Source organism: Orbicella faveolata, unplaced genomic scaffold (assembly GCF_042242905.1).
Source record: "Orbicella faveolata isolate gen_17 unplaced genomic scaffold, um_ofav_v1 contig_34, whole genome shotgun sequence".
Taxonomy (NCBI): Eukaryota; Metazoa; Cnidaria; class Anthozoa; order Scleractinia; family Merulinidae; genus Orbicella; species Orbicella faveolata.
The window spans coordinates 27,415,926-27,427,761 of record NW_028301563.1 but is presented as its reverse complement, the minus strand read 5'-3'; the positions used below and the strand labels follow the sequence as shown (position 1 = coordinate 27,427,761).

Here is an 11,836-nt window from a genome sequence, read left to right as displayed (position 1 = left end):
GATCTTGGTAATATGTTATGTAACCCAGTGATATCAGTGTTGAATGACGTGTTATTTTGTTTTAAACGAAACTATGAGGGAAAAACCATGGCTTACTATCGATCATACCGTTGCTGAAAGTTTCTGTTTAAACCACTCACACGTCATTTTGTTTTTGGTCGGCGGTGAGGTCGCCAGGACAACGTTCTCTTTCGACGAGGGAGCTAGGCTCGATTTCCGCCGCTTTCTCGAGTCCGGTCTACGTTCCTCCCCGAGAAGAGACGGCTGGAGCGTGAGCGGCAAAGCATGTCTGTGACGTAACTTCATAATGTAATTCTTGCGGCGCTTCAGGTAGCCGGAAATGTCATCTGATGACAATCATAGGCAGGCCCACATGACGCCTACGGCTCGTAAAATTTGTAGGGTTTTCGCCACTTCTGTTAACTTTGGCCCTCCAACCTATTTTGTTTCACATTATTGTCGCGGAAGGGCATTACATGCTGTGTTCTATAGAAGAGTTTTTTTTTTTAGAAAAAGTAGAGCATAGCTGTTTGACTATGCTGTAGCAACTGTCATGTCAAAGGTCACACATATGTTGGTCTGCATGGTGTTGACACCATGTTTATGTTTTGCTAGTTCGGTTTGCTTTGGCTCATTTAAAAATTTAATTTTGTTTGGCTTCGCCAGAGACTGAAGTTGCTTCTCTTCAAGAAGACTAAGGTACACATCAATTTGACTGAGTGTTTTGTTTCTTGAAATCGATGTTTGCGTTTATCCCTCCCTTTGTTTACTTTGTTCGTTATCTCATATTCTGGCACCAAATGATTCAAATATAGATTCTAACGTATAAGTCTGTTGACCATTTTGCGTGTTGTATACACCACTATGTTTTAGATCAGGCAAGATTTCATCAATTGACGGTATTTGTTAAATATCCCACTAATGCGATCGCACTTCATGTCGCACAACTCCTTTGCGGTCCTTTGCTACTGCGAGAAAGCTAATTTATGCAGCCTGCTCGATTCAGGCAGGCAGATTTGTTATTGGTTGAAATTAACAATGCCAAGTCCACGAGTCCAGCCGTGAGTTCGGGGGAGGAGCTCGGGCTCTTTTCCCGAACAGCAGCTGGTAATCGAGCCTACGAGGGAGCGTCCCTCTATTGACGCAACCTCCTTCCCAGGTTCTTTCTTGCTAAACCTGGAAACGGCGTTGCCGTTGATGTTGTCGGTCACCTGATCGATACCGCTCTGAAGATGTCGATCTTTGGGGAAGATTACATGCGTTTATTCCGCGTAAATTTCGTTTTGCAAACCATGACATGTGTTTTTAAAGGTATCTAGTATTTCATCAGTCATTAAGAGGTTTGTTTATGGTGAAGTAGAGGAATGTTGTCCTGAAGATGTGGAGACTTTCAACGCTACGACTCGCAGTCTTCTATATTTGAATCCAAGGTTGAAGTGCACGTCAGAAAAGGATACTTTTAGAGAATTCCATGATTTGACTCCTGAATGTGCGGAGCCGTCGGCCACTATCTTATGTTCGGATCGAGACGGCTGCGGGAAATGCATGAAACGTTTGGTTGTGGAAAAGGAAACTCATGCAGTTGTGATATATCATGCGGAACGTGGCACCTATTTGGGAAGCAGATTGTCTAAATTGTGCCGAGTGTGCAAAATTTACGAGCACTTTGGATACTATACTGTTGGAGGGCAGAAACATTTTGATTCCAACTGTTTGCAGTTACCGTTTTTATTATCAACTGAAGACACTGCGTTTGATATGACTCTCCTGAATCAGTGTAAAAATATTTTATTTGTTGGTGAAGTTGCTTTTGCAACTTTCTCGGCTTCGCAAAAACGTCAATCTGGTTACACGAAAGGATGCGTAGATGAAGAGGAGACTCGAGGACAAGAGAGGAAACGGTTTAAGGGGTATGTATTCAAATTTAGGCAATAAGTTCAGCTTTTAAAGCTTACAACGTACTCTTAATATAAAGGGCGGTGTGTGCTGCATGTGGCTGTTGTGTTAGTTTTGTATATTTGATACAAGCAGTTAATCAAAGGAAACTGTGACTAAGTCATGGATACATTACGTTTCAATGGGTTTTGAAGATAATTAAATTCCTTGTAACAAAAAGAAAGCTGTGATGTGGGCATCTAACTTTCCATCCTGTTGTTATTTAAAATACAAATTGAAAGCTGATTCTTAATTTCAGAAAATTCAGCACTAAAAATGCAGTTGTGCTTGATTCTCCTAAACAAGAAGACCGTGATGATGTTTTAGTCCAGTTGTTTGTCACCTTGCCTGATGGAAGTGACATTCGAAAAGATGGCCACAGTGTGGTTCCAGTGGCAGTTCTAAAGAAGATTTTTGAGGATCACAAGAGCAGCATATCATCTGCTATGGGCGTCAAAATCAAGTCAATGAAAATCAACACTGAATCAAATGAAGGAAGCAGTGATAATAAATTGAACTATATAATGATACCAATAAGTTTTGCTGTGTTGGTTTCTTGTGCCTAGTGGCTTACTGTCTTCACTGTGCCAGGTATGTCTGGATACTGGTTATTCTGTTTTCATTTGATTATTCATTCACTATAGCACACAAGTGTGCATGATATCGCCTGATACTTACTAGCACACATCAACATCCGATGAGCTACTCCTTGTCATTCAAAGATATGGTTTTGACGTGGTCATGCTTAGCGAAACATGGCTCAAAGACAACCCACAACTACTTGGCCATGTAACTATTCCTGGCTGTGCTAATGAGTTTAGGAACAGAGATAAAATGAAAGGTGGAGGCGTTGGTGCATACATTAAAGAAAGTGTGAAGTACAAAAGGCGTAAGGATATTGAATCAAGATACCCTGAATTAGAACACTTGTGGCTTGAAATTCAAGGACGCAATAAACATAGTCACTTATTACTGGGAACCATATACAGATCCACAAGAATACTGGATACCCAACAGTGGATGTCCCAAATGGAGAGCATGTTGGCGGATCTGTCAACTTCGTGGGACGGTTTATTGCTTGTTACTGGGGATTTAAATATTGACGTGCTGAAGCCAAATGCGCCGTTGACAAAACAGTATACAGATTTATTGAACACGTTTAACCTAACACAGCACGTGCAAAAGCCAACAAGAGTTACACCTCACAGTGAGACCTTGATTGATCACATAATCTCAAATGATCCTAAGCGTGTTACGCATGTTGATGTTCTTCCATGCTCAAATGTGAGCGACCATGATGCACCTTACGCGTGCCTCAACATTCGTGCTGAGCGCTTTGTTCCAAGGTTTAAAATGATTCGAAAAGAGCGTGGGTTCAAGGAAGAAGAGTTCGTTCGCGACTTTACATCCCTTCCATTTAGTGTCATTCAGGCAACAGATGATCCTGAAGAAAAGCTAGAGATGTTTACTACACTCATCTCTGACTGTATTGAGCGACACGCTCCACTGACACGCACAAAGGTCACACGGCCACCAGCTCCCTGGTTACATGATGAGGAAATTGTAGGTCTTCAAAATCAGAGAAATGTACTAAGACACAAGGCACACTCGTTAAAAACACCCGATGCCTGGCAAGTTTTTCGCGACGTCCGTAATCGTCTGAAAACAACGATCAAAGAGGCGAAACGATCGTTCATCAATACGGCATTATCATTAACGAAACCGAAAGAGCTCTGGCGTATTATACACCGTATTTTGAACCCATGTCCACAGCCTTTACGTCTGGATGTCAATGAGCTTAACAAGCATTTTGCAGAAGTTTCCCAACGCACCACCGGAAATGCAGGCGTTGACGCAAAAGAAGACCTACCGAACTTTGTTGATAGCTTGCAGCCATGCCTGATGGGGGAAAGATCATTCACTTTGCGTCACGTTAAATATGAAGAGGTCCTCAAGGAAATCAAATCAATTCGTTCCGATACATCGACAGGACCTGACCAAATACCAGCTAAGCTCCTAAAGCCTGTAGCCGACCTGATTGCAGGACCTTTGACAGGCGTGATAAATTCCTGTATTGTCATATCAACATTTCCCGACGCTTGGAAAGTTGCGAGGATAACCCCAATCCCTAAGACCAGTGGCCCTACCTTCAGTGTATCAGACATGAGACCGATATCAATACTTCCGGTCCTTTCAAAAGTTTTTGAAAGACTCGTACACCACCAAGTCATCGATTACATTGATTCTCACTTCCTGTTAAAAGAGAATATCTCAGGCTTCAGGAAAGGACACTCAACGACTACTGTTCTATTAGGGATCAGAGATGACATTATTCGCGCCATGAAGCGAGGAGAAGTTACCCTCATGGTACTAGCCGATTTCTCTAAGGCGTTTGATACCATCAAGTACAAGACTGTTCTTGAAAAGCTTAGCCTGTTGGGCTTTTCCAAGGAATATCTTAAATGGACGATCCAATATCTTACAGGAAGGAAACACTTTGTGCAAGTCGACGACAAAACGTCAGAGCTTTGTATGGTGAGTTTCGGCGTACCTCAAGGTTCTATCATGGGGCCACTCATTTTCAATCTCTACGTGGCTGACCTTCAGTCATATGTACGCGGAGTTAAATGTCATCAATATCTGATGATACCAAATTGTACACACACTGCAAACCAGCAGATCTTCAATCAACTCTAACTGAACTTTCTACAATTATAGGCAAATTGGAAGCGTGGTCACGTGAAGCAAACTTAGTCATTAATCCTTCCAAGACTAAGCTGATGTTATTATCTACTCCGCAGTTATCAAAGGTCCATCATTTAAACACTGAAAAGTTCGACATCACAATCAACAGCATCCCCTTGGAACGAGTGACCACCACTAAATTATTGGGGTCTCACATCCATGAGCATCTGAACTGGGAAGGAAATGTCAGGCAAGTAGCAGCGTCCTGCTATGCTACTCTAACAACCCTAAGGAAGTTAAAGAACATCCTGCCTTTCCATATCAAAAAGAATTTGGCACAGGCACTGGTTCTAAGCAAGCTATATTATAATGACATAGTATACCACTCACTCCCGGATTATTTAATGAAACGTCTCCAGAGAGTACAAAAGGCTACAGCTAGTTTTGTGCTTGGTAGATTTGTGTCTTCCGAAGACATCCTTACGAAACTCAAATGGCTTCCCGTAAAGGAACAACGCGAATGGAACCTACTTAAGGCAACTCACAAAGCCCTTCACAACCCATATTGGCCAAGTTATCTGAAACTTAATGTATTTCAACACGAAAGATGCTTAAGATCTAGCAACAGCATTCAGTTAGAGAGATCTTTAATTAATAATACTCTACAGGACCAGACTGCAAATTTATTTAACACGTTGCCCAGCAACGTGAGGTGCTGCCAAGACTATATTAAATTTTGTAAAGACACCAAAAACATTATTTTTAAGAGAGCTTTAGAACATCTGGCATAATTTTAATTATTTATTTATTCATTTATTTATTTTAACATATCTTAAAACACAATTTTATCTCGTTTACATATAGATATAAATTTTTACATATCTTTTAACCTTTTTACAATTGTAATTTAGTTAGCATCGGGCAGGCGAAGAGCCACCCTGTGGATATACTGCCCGAAGTGCCATTACTATTACTATTATTATTATTATTATTATTATTATTATTATCATTATTTAAAGCTAAAATCAGGCGACATCGTGCATAATTAAGGTTATTCCCCTGTATTGCATTGCGCATCCCTACTGCGCATAATTTCACGCGTGATTAGCGCGCGCGCATTAAAAATGGCGGCTTTTTCCTTGCGGCTGGACCTCGCCGTAGAGGCAAATCGTCATTTTCTCGAAAACGAGTACGGTGACCTATCATTTTTTTCTGTTGTGTTGAATTGAGTAATAAATTTCTCTATGTAAAAGAAATATGGGAGAATTCTCAGTGTTGAGCAAGAACAAATCGTCGGAAACGTGAATTTAGCAAGCAATCGTGACTATAATCATGGTGCTATTGTAAGGATTTATATGGTATAAACAAGATGCTGTTGTTCCTAAACAAACACGGGTACCCCTCATTTTTATTTCCAAATTTAAGTTCCTACAATATAAACAGTCAATAGGCAAAGTTTGACAAAAATCTCAGTGCAGGTTCTATTTCAGTGGAATGACCTTAAGCAACTTGACTGATATTTGGGCAGTTTATCAATGTTTTGAATTATAAACTGGGATGGCCTGCGGTGAAGGTGTTTTTTGCTTAACTTTTTGTGGACTGACACATCTGGGTAGAAAATAAGTAAGAAGGGAATATTAATGGAAAACCCTTAACTAATTAATTTTAAGACGATGAGAAGAACTTCCCCTCACAAAAATTAAAAGTTCTTTACCGATTTGTTTTTACCGTCTTTTATTGCAGTTACACGTGGAATAGGATTCTAGATGAAGTAAATTTTCCATTTATTGGAATACAGTAAATTTCCCCAAAGTTCGCGGGATTTAAATTACTTATTCAACTTATAAACATCCTTTTGCTATATCTATCGACCGATCTGTCTTATGTTAAAACAACTTGCTTTCGTTGAAGGAAATCTATTTCCATGGATTTTTACTTTCGAAGGTCGCGTAGATTTCTTTGTATTTTTGTCAAAGGGCTACGTCACGATAATTTGAATGGTTTTCCGTGACGTGCAAAATTACCTTCAACGTGAAGGAAACTACAAAATATTAGTTTGTTTAGTCAGAAAAACACAAAAGAAGTAATAATAAACCGAGAAAGAACAAGGATGTTCAAGGATGGAGAAGATTCAGTTGACATGGATTACCAATGACGAATTTGAAAACTTTAGGCTAAATTTTTCAAAACGGATCAACCGTGAAGTAGTTTTGTGAAAAACGCATCTTGGCGTGATAAAATGTGCGCGGATTATGTAGTATGTATATTCTAGACGTAGTCATGTCACAAAAGTTGAAAACATAATAGCACTACACTATAGTAGCTTACAGTGTCTTATGCCGGGGTCTCGATAGGTAGCTGTAGTTTTAAAACTTAAAACTCTTCGACTCAGTTGTAGAGCATCAGTCCTCATAAGAAGACAGTAAATCTTTAACCTTGTGATTCCGGCAGTCGAGGAAGTTGGGTCCGACGCTCTTCCACCACTCCACGACTTTCTTTACACAATGTGTTGATTTTGGAGCCATTTTCCAGCTGCTATCGTGATAGTCATCGTCAACAGGATTAAAGGCACCTGAAATGGTCTTAAATTCACCATCCATGATTTCAAACCCCTCACCGACAACGTTCACATCCTTACACGATTCCTTAAAAGCTTTTCTGTAAATGATGCCATTTACTTTGCCCGGCTCCTTCATTTGCTTTGCAGCTCTGTAAATTCCGTGGAGTCGGTTCGCATGATAACAACATAGCCACTCTTGCAGTGGGTACCGTTGGCAGTACGCCAGTCATCTAGACCATTTTGCCCGTGAAGAATAATTCCACCATACTTGTAGCGACTTCCACTATATGGATCTGATCGGCGATAAAAATCGGAAGTCTAGCACTCTTTGAGGAAACAACAAGTTTATCATCTTCTTCTTCAACGTAGACTCCAAAGTGTGACATATTTGTTGACAGTCGGCAGGTACAAAGAGATATCGATTCTTATGTCGAAAAAAAGTTGAACCTCCCGATAAACTTGATACAATTTTTTCAATTAGGAAACTGCCCAGGGCTCAGATAGTCTCCTTCGCAGCCGCTTAGAGGAACAGAGTACAATGTTTACAAACGTAACCTCACGTTACGTCGCGAAATTATTTAATTTATTCAGTAGTTTTTAAGGAAGTCATACTTGTTGTTTAGTTTCATTTCGAATAAGAATAATTACCGACAAAATTTGTGTGTAAATGTGCGTATATTTTTACAATTTAATGTTTTCTTAGTTGTTTTGATCCGGCAATTCGGTGCATTCTAAAAACTCTGAAAACTCCTAAGCTTACAATTTTTGAATTAAACCAAATTTCAGCCGAATATGTCGTTGGAATCGTTTGTGTAGAGTCGATTATACACGGTTTGATTTAACGGTTTTTCGATTTAACAACATGATTTCTCTGAATCATCTTACGACATCTTTACGACAGACAAACACAGCACGAAAAACGTCGCTCGGTAGCATTTTGAAATACATGTTTTAAAACCCTGCGATATATCTTAGCCTCAGTCAACAGTAAAATGATGAAATCTGTGTATAAGTTTTGTATAAAGTAAGCTCTGCGAGCAAAAACAATTGAATGGGTTGGTGAGCAAAAATTTTACCGTATGACTCGGCCATGAAAAGTTACGCTTCTGGAATAGAAGTAAGATTCTAATTATAACTGTTTCAATTCTTCGTTAACATCTTTGATAACAAAATACTTTATGCTGTTATCTCTCCATAGCAAAAGAAGACAAAAAGCTATCAACACTGAAAGGAGAAAACAAGCGTTGAAGAAGCTACGTGAAAATATTTCAAAACCTTCTACAGCAAGTAAAAACGAAGGTCATGTTCGAACAGAAAACATTGAACGGGAGAATATATCAATAACGGTTACACACGAAAATTCAAGAAGGAAAAAAAAGAAAAAGAACAAAACTGAAGACGTCTATGTTAACGACGATCGCCAAGGACAGGTTGAATATGATGCAAGTCCGAACGTGGCGAGAAAAAGAAAAAAGAAGGCAAAACACAGCAAAGGAAGTTCAACTTTGGCTCCTGCAGTTTATGGCGGTCAGTTGGAGGAAGGCGAACGGGAAAGGGTCCCAACACCGATGCCAGCCCGCCGTGGTCTGAGTACGAGAGCAGATCCTGGGGAGAGCTTTCAAGAGGAGTCACGTGATGGGCGTCGACACAGGAGGAAGAAGAAACAGAAGAGAGCACATTATGAAATTAGAGAACAGGATGAGGGGTTCGATGAGGAGAGCGATACTAGACAGACGGGGAATTCGGAAGATTCACTGATAAAAAGCTTGCCCCGCCCTCGACAACTGATCCAGCTGCAGGAGAGAAGTACAGCAACTATCCAGTTGTGATTCCTTTGTTTTTTTTTTTTTTATATATAAACGTTTGGAATAATTTTTTTTTATGGCCTGTTCTGATGATAAGGTCGGAAAGTTCTTAACCTTAGCAGTGGATTTCTAAAGTTATGAAATGTGTACAGTCGACCCCCGCTAACGGCAGATCCTGTAGCGGACACTTCCTGTAAGCATACTAAGTTACTATTATTTGCATTTTGAGTTTTGTCGGCTGCTCAAGTTCAAAGGATCATGGAACTCTGATCATGTTTTATTGTACAGTGTTCAATGCGTTCGCTAATATTTAAAATCATTGGTTTGTAGATGTCTGCAGTTAAAGGATAAAGCTCTACCTTATGTCTGTAATCGTCCTGCACTGCCAAAACCATTTCGAATCATGACAGATTTAACCACTGTAATTATCTTTAAGTAACCTTGAATTGTAAAAATAAAATAAAATAAATATATATCATGTTTGTCCCTACCACCGACAATGATTACCAAATCTTTAAGTCTATGTGGGTACATGCTACAATTAAGAAACAGTACACCAGTCGTTTTCCTCATCCTCCCAAATTAAACCACGTGGAAAACAAACCCTGATTTTCTCGGTGTTGAGATGAACTCTGACTAGCTCTCGAGGTTGCGTTGCTGGTAAAACAGACGTTAAGTATATTAATATATGACACGTTTGTTTTTTTTATTTGCTAGATCGAATCTACGTAGGATCCTGACATAAAGATCCAAAAAAAATTCCGATATCAAATTTTCTTCATGGCGTTTTGGTCGTCTAAAACGTGCAAAGAGGAGACCTGGGGATAGTGGAGCAGTGACGTCAAAACAAGAACGCCAGCATGTAAATTTTTTTTTATTGTGGTTAGCTTTGCAAGTGTAAGTCAGTGTTAGTATTGAATTCTTTCCGAGAATATCAGGATGTCGGCTGTCTTGGCGACCTTGACCAACCTTTGCCAAGAACAGCAATTTAACAATTTTCGTAAATAACCTTTTTTCAATACGAAAGAGAGGCCAATTTGTGTTTTTTCTATCGGCCAGAAAGCGGTTCAATCCTGCCGGCCGAATGCGAAAATACAAGAGGTCGCGTCGTTAAGTGCTCATCAGCTTCATTTTCAACCAGAAAACACTGATAGTTTCGAATATTGAAACCGGAAGTTTTACCGAACAGGTCAAGCGAAAACCGGTTTTAGGAAATGGCTTCATTAAAAATGAAAAATTTATTCCCAGAAAAAGGGGAACTCGGGAACATCTATTTCACAATTTAATATTCTCTTTATCCACATTATCATCTTCGATGTATTAAGTTTACATCATCTGTTGAACACAAATCCCTGCATGATAAACAGAACAAAATCCTTTATTTCCGAATATCACGATTCATCCAAACACTTTTAAAATAACTTCAACATCATGTCAATAATCGTTAAATTCTCCATATCAATCGTTTAATATCATCTTACTTTGTTATTTTGATTAATCAAAGTCCGCCTTTGTTAGTTCAGTCTGCTAATTCTTTCACGGTGTAATTCTGCCTCGCAGGAAAGTTAGGCCCTGCATCCCTCCAGATCTTGATCAGTTCCTTGACAAGCGACTCAGAATCTTTATGCATGCTTTTGCTATCATCATGGTAGTGATCACTAACAGGATTCAGGGCGCCTGAGTTAGTCGTCAACTGGCCATTTTTTTACTCCAAATCCTTCGCCTACCGCTGTCACATCATTCAGAGATTCCCCGAAAGCTTTTCTGTAAACGATGCCATGTACTTGGCCAGGTTCCCGTGGCCATTTCTTTTGCAGATCTTTAAATTCCTTGGTGTCTGTTCGCGTGATAACAACATAGCCACTCTTGCAGTGGGTACCATTTGCGGTGCGCCAATCTCCTTGGCCATTACGCCCGTAAATGATAATTCCGCCGTACAAACCACCACTTCTCTGATATGTGTCTGACTTGCAAGAAATATGGAGCGTTGTGACAGTAAATGTCGGACCGGAGCCACGAGGTTCTCGGTAGACATCAAACGAGCTTTTATCACCTGCTAAATCGACGTTGGCTGCTTGAAGGAAGATGTGATTCTTCAATTCTTCCAAATCTCCGAAATCTGATGCCATTATATCAGGGGCTTTACAAGAGCTTTGTTTGCAATAACCATACAGTGCATGCACAACTTAAGTCATCAGATAAGTCACTTCTTCGAAAGAATTCGATCAGAAGAGTACAAGCTTTATAACGCAACCTCATTGCCAACCCACAGAGGAAAGGTGATGTGATTGGCTATTAAAACCAGACCCATGGATCTCAATCATTGCGCCGTTTTTCTTAGAGAGACAGGAAGCCTTTCTTGTGGTTACTGTTTAAGCGAAAAAGACAGCGCAAGCTTTAGCAGGATGTCAACTTTGTCGAAGAGCTTGACCCGGAAACATCTGAAATAACAATACTGTATCAATTGTCCTATATAAGTAACCTATTTCATTGCCTTGTTAATGAAATGCTGAGTATTCAAGATCTTAAACCAGCATTGAATGTACAGTCGGATTCTCTTCGTGCTAAAGTATTCATGTAATTAGCTTGGCACTCTTTTATGCAAATTCGCTTCAACTTAGCCTTTTCACAAACCGCATTTTATCATTAATTATGTAACCTTGATAATGGCGCAAGATGCACCGAAACGTCGGTTTCTATCACTTATATTTCTTGTCTCATGTATTTCCTCATCGTTTCTTACATTACGAAAGAACAGAAAGAATTGCCTTTTGTGTTTTTACATTGACCAAAATACCTGCCTAATCAGGTCGAAATACTAGAGGTTGCTTCATTCACACAAGAAACTACA

General features: G+C 39.7%; 3 pseudogenes; 1 reads left to right on the top strand and 2 right to left on the bottom strand.

The window, feature by feature from the left end:
• The first annotated feature begins 1,758 nt into the window (after positions 1-1,758).
• Positions 1,759-9,462, top strand: LOC149105569 (uncharacterized; annotated as a pseudogene).
• LOC149105570 (uncharacterized) lies at positions 6,878-8,128 on the bottom strand (annotated as a pseudogene).
• Positions 9,463-10,253: 791 nt separating the features above from the next.
• Positions 10,254-11,689, bottom strand: LOC149105568 (uncharacterized; annotated as a pseudogene).
• Between the last annotated feature and the right edge of the window lie 147 nt (positions 11,690-11,836).